Genomic DNA, 6,153 nt, shown 5'->3' on the forward strand with positions numbered 1-6,153 from the left:
GAATACAACATCGCAGGGACGTATGTGAAATCAATCTTACTTTCAAGTGCATTTCGTGGAAAAAATTATTATGATAGGTAGGTAAGTTGGTTAATAAGGGTTCACATTGCAACAAGTACCAATGGAATTCATTCCCCATGTGCAAAATTTGAATTAAACACTTTCTGGTAGAAGAAAAGAGATAATTTGGTAGGTTAGGTGGTAGAGAATGCCTTGGGTTTTAGATGGTTAATCAGTTATCTTTTTCTCAATATGTAGTTAGTTAAGAGTCGAAACAGTCTTACTGTCGGCCCTGCAATAAAAAAAAGTTAAGAGAAATCGAGAAAGAAACATATTCTCCGGGTTTCTTTTTTTGAAATGACACTGTGAAAAATCATTAGTTTTGTTTTCTTCTTCTTTGCCCTCGCTTAAAGCTTTAACTCCAGAACACTTGGAGGAATGTGTGAGTGTGGGTTTTTTTTTCTGGTGATATAGGGTTCTGCTATGGATTTGGAGAGTTCATTTTACTTCCTGATAAATGGTGCCTGAATCTTGACTATTGTTTCCTCAAACATAATTTATAAAGGTGATTTTCAACAGCTTTCGACGTCCTTCATGGAGTTTTGTCGCTCAAGCATAGGGAATTTTGAATGTTACCTAAAATCAAATTGGTGAATTAGTGGATGTGCAAAATTTACTTAATAATGAGTTTGCTTGTACTTGTATTGTATTTCATCAGTTGTACCTAGTCATAATAATATAAAAAACCTTCAGCAGACTTTTTACCTTTGATATCATTAGTGTCACTATTACCATTAGATTGGAATATTTTTTTCTGGCTGTCAAAGAACTTAAAGAAGTGGCAGGGTTTTCCTGGAGGAGCTCTTCCACACAACCACTTTATTTAGTGAAATATTTATTCGGAGAAAAACTTGTGAAGTATATCAACTTCACTATATTCTTTGTCACAAAGCTGACTAATATTTAAAACACATTTTATTGCTCTTACTCCGTACAGTATGTATTATTTTGATGGTTCAATATGTTCGTGCTAGGACATTAATATTTATTACACTGATAATTAACATTGATATGGTGATTCAGAGGGGCTGGGGATTATGAAACTGAATGTTTGAATAGGGACGAAATTAATTTTGCAAACTTAAGCTCCTCTTATCAGCTCTTTTGTTCCTGTGGTTCTGAAGCGCTCGGATGCCTCTTCAGCAACACATAACGCAATCCCTATCTGGTAGATAACTAAAAGAATGTCCACACAAAACACCAGAAACCTCTAATATTTAGTCTGTTCTAAGCCTCGAACCCGGGACCTCTTGCGGAATTACTACCAACCGGCAACGGTCTGCTGATAAATAACACAAATAATACCTCCCTGCATGCCTACATTGCCTACATCTAATACCTAATATGCGTATTGTTTTTCACCACATTCTTTGTAGGTATAATGTGGTAGTTTTGGCATCTCCACTAAAGATAGGTTTTGTTTTATTCCGGTCTCTCAAAGTTCGAGATTATGGCACAAAAAGAACACTTGTGAAATTTCCCACCGTTTAAGGGAAAACCTCAGTATGCAATGATTTCTTACAAAACGGGATATCATGTTCTCGGGAGAAGAAATTTTATTGCTCGTGTTGGTTGGATTTCTCAAAAACTCAATCAGAAAGAAATGGGTTTCCACTTGGAAATCCTTTCCGTGGCACAAAATCTTGCAGTAAAACAGAGAGAGAAAAGGGGAGAGAGAGAAAGAAAGGAGAGAGATTAGTATTAAAAGATCAGCAAAAACTGAAGGAACATACAGACGCGCCATTGTTCGTCTTAATCCAACATTACAACCAAAGATGCCGAGTGTTGAGGATATAATGAAAAGCATATTCGTTGGTACACAGGCTTAACGCCTTAAGTCTGGAGGAATTAATAAACACAAAGGAAGAACAAAATAAAAGATAATGTTTCACAAGAATTAGAACGACTGGAAAATTTTCTTCTGTTTTTTAAAAGAAGGAAAACGACGTCGTGAGGAATACACATTGTTTTCTCTTTGGATGATGAGGTTTATGTTATAGGCGTTCTATAGGTAGCTAAGTTTAGATACCTAAATCCTAATAAAGTTGGGCCCAAAGTCGTTTGGTTAATCATTCTGTATCAAATTTTTGGATATAATTATGTATTTATTCCTACCATATAAATTACAAGAAATATCTAAAATAAAATCACGATTGCTGATCACCAGACCAGACTGCTAATGATTTTTGGGCTTATCTGGCCTTGCGCAGAAGTTATCACTGAATCATTTGTTTCAACATTGAGCTATGACCAGGAAGTGATAAAAGTCTGAATATTTCGAAAGTTCTGAAAGATAAGGATTAGCTGATGGTTAAGATAATATGAAGATTGTACTGATCCAAAGAGCTCTTTCTCTCTCTTATTTCTACATGACACAGGAAAGAGGAAGCAACAGTGAGAACATCATTTGTAATGATTTGAACATCTCAGTATTCAGCATTAGTACAGCATGAATTTCATCTTACATTGTTTGGGATTTAAATGTTCTCAGAGCGAGAACGAAAAGAACGCCCGAAAATTGGGAAATTGTTGAAAATAAAAGAGGAAAAGTTTGAGGTTGAAAAATTAAATGAACAATTTCAAAATGCTGAACATTGTCAACATACACCGTACTCATCTTTAGAAAATATTAAGGATCAATACCAAACCTCAGTAATATTTTTTAAATTTTCGTCTATGAACAATATTGTTGGAAATATTATTGGATTATGTTGGAAATATTGCTTCACTTAAATCTTGAAACCCTAATAATCCATGACGGAATGTTAGGATAATATTAGGTATTTTGAAATCAAGCAATAAATAAATTACTCGTAAAAATCATGATAAGAACAGATGAGAATCACATTGTGTGAGGTCTAGCCAATTATGTAAGCTGGAGTTTTTTTTTGTATTAAAAAAAGTTCCGAAATTTTGCACATCAGCAGATTGATTTCCGGGGTTAAAAAAATGTAATAAATTTTAATAATGACGTCACATAAGTCCTACTTCCTTTTGAATATTAATGAATTTGACGTCATGTACAGTAATTAAAATAAATACTTTGTTTTAATCAAAATGATTTTATATTACGTGGGAATCTGCACATAATTAGGTACACAATTGTATTTCACCATTTCTTTTAAAGGATCCCCTTTGATCATAATAATTGTTATTGTGGAAGTTTTTGAAATACATAATTATGTACATAGGTACTTAACCTATTACCTACATTCCCTTTGATTTACTAACCGAACTATACCATTGTTACCCATCGTACCTACTCGTAAACCTACCAACCTACCTACTGGTAGTTTTGGTACATCCACCAATTTGTTACACTCATCTGTTATAATTTGTTACACATCATACTACTGTTACACATTCATGTTTAAGTGTGGCATGATAATATTTAAAAACTATAAAATAAATATTATTAAAATTATACTGTCTAAGTCCAACAGATAAATTACATAATACTTTATATATACATTTCCAATTTTCATTCCGTAGGTAGTTCCAACTTCCAAAAATTTCACTATCTTTATGTTTTCCATCTTTCCTCGAGTTTCTTCACTTTCTTTATTTCGAGGATACTTTTTTATAGGCTGAAAACTTAACACAAAAGTACGTGTGTGCAGTGATTTACGCGTCCCCTGCGATATCATTCATTACGACACTGAGTTTCTATTGGTTACTTGTGCCGAGATTGCAGCTTGTATTTTATTACAAGGGTTACGCCTTCGACTTCCTATCAAATATTAAAACGAAAAAAGAAATATAAAAAAAAAATCAAAGTTTCTTTTTATTTTCTTTTTCTAAATTTTTATTATTATTTTTTTTTTATTTCCATAAATTATGTAGGTAATATGTATTAGGTACCTACATATGTATATGTATCTACGAGTATTTAGGTAGGTAAGTGGCTCTTTATTTATTTTCGAAAACAGTGCCTAAACATAGATTTTTAATTATTTGATAAGTAGGTAGGTATGTAGGTAATTTTCAACGTTAAATAGCTTTTTATCCCTTTTTCGGGAGGAATAAAATACCTGGAAAATAAAATACCTATTACCTATTATTAGAGCTCCAAACACATGGTCAACTATGCCAAGCTTATATACAAAACAGAACACAAATATGCTCTCCGTTCCGAGCTTTAGATAAATGCGAAGTGATTTGACCACACGTCTCTGTGTAAAACAAAGCTGCACTTGGCAATAAAGAAGGAAAATGATCTCTGAAGCTTTAGATAAATGCGAAGTGATTTGACCACACGTCTCTGTGTAAAACAAAGCTGCACTTGGCAATAAAGAAGGAAAATGATCTCTGTTAATGTTGTGTTTGAAGATTTATGAAAGCTCATAAGCTTGATGTATGAACAACTTAATGACTCTGAGAAAGGCATCTGCTTAGTGTCACACATAAAGCTAGAGTTTAGCTTGGAGAACTCTAGGATATTACTTTAGCACGGAATGTAATCCAAGCTTGAACTTTTGCTGACGGAACTATGACACGGAAATGATTTAAATAGGCATTTCTTCAAAAGGAGATATTGGAAAATTTTATGCTGTTAGTGGAGACGTAAGTTTACAGACTACAACTTAAACAAATTTATTTTAAATGAATAAAAGTTAAAGAAACGAGCTACAAGTAGGTACAAAACTCCCATAGTATTTGTTAGATATTAGAAGAGATGGCAGAACTCCCATAGTGTTTGTTAAATATTGGTGGAGATGCCAGAACTCTCATTAGTATTTGTTAGATATTGGAGGAGATGGAGGAGATCCCATAGTATATATTTGCAAGATACACCTGGATGAGGATTCTAAAAATAGATCTGGGAAGAGAAAGAGACGAAAGAGTTGTTAGCTGACTCTGAATGATTTCAATTAGTAAATTAGTTTCTTTCCTTCTTTCCAGTCTTTTTTCCTCGTTTCTGTACACTGGGAATCACGAACCTCGCGGAATGTTTCTAATCAAACTCGAATATCTAGAATCTAGCTGTTTTCATGATTGTGGAAGAGAGGTCTATGAGTGTCTGCCTACATTTGATCCAAAAATTAATGCTGTTAGTGGAGGAGTTAGGCACATACTTAAAAAAAGTTTACAGGCTACAAGACAAAATTTATTTATTTGAGACAAAATTTAAATAAATAAAAGCTAAATAAACAAGCTACATGCATAAAACCATAGTATTTGTTAGATATTGGTGGAGATGTCAGAACTCCCATAGTATTTGTTAGATATTGGTGGAGATGCCAGAACTCTCATAGTTTATGTTAGATATTGGTGGAGATGACAGAACTCTCATTAGTATTTGTTAGATATTGGAGGAGATGCCACAACTCCCATAGTACATATTTGCAAGATACACCTGGATGAGGATTCTAAAAATAGATCTGGGAAGAGAAAGAGACGAAAGAGTTGTTAGCTGACTCTGAATGAGTTCCCCGACTTGTCATATTTCTGTGGCCTGCTCAATAATTCACCGCTAAGTTACCGTCTCAGTTTTTGTCAAGGTAAAGCTGACGCTCCCCTCCTTGCGATCTATAACGAATTATTGACGAGCTCTCAATGTAAGGAGGCTTGTAATGAAATCATACGGGGAGATCAAATTCCTCTGAATCCTCATTTCATAAAGGATAAGGAAAAAACCTGGCTTTGTTTTGCTTAGTTTTTTTCCTTGGAGTAATGAAATGAAAAGCAGAAGATAGCGAACGTCACTTAATTAAAAACAATAGAAATTTAATCAGCCCGTCGCCTGAGTTTTGTGACATGCTTACTAGCACAGGATAAATGGGGTGCGTTCAGATGAACATAGATAAGTCCTACCTAAATAGGTATTCCATTTCCTGGTCCTCCATACAGTGTGTCCATTTTTCCATTTCAATGAGTGCAGTTCTGACATTTTTGCAATTTTGATGTTAACGATGAATTATTCTATATTTTGTGATCCATCTTCCGGACAACATTTACATTATTTTTATTTGCTTGTTAGTCCTGCTCACTTCATATGGTAGAGTGCTGGTCAATTAACATTAATCCTCATTATTATCAGTAATTCAAAAAGAAATTTCAATGAAAATAATATTTTAAAAAGAGTGCTTCGAA

This window comes from Diaphorina citri, unplaced genomic scaffold, assembly GCF_000475195.1.
Source record: "Diaphorina citri unplaced genomic scaffold, Diaci psyllid genome assembly version 1.1 scaffold4, whole genome shotgun sequence".
NCBI classification, from domain to species: domain Eukaryota; kingdom Metazoa; phylum Arthropoda; class Insecta; order Hemiptera; family Psyllidae; genus Diaphorina; species Diaphorina citri.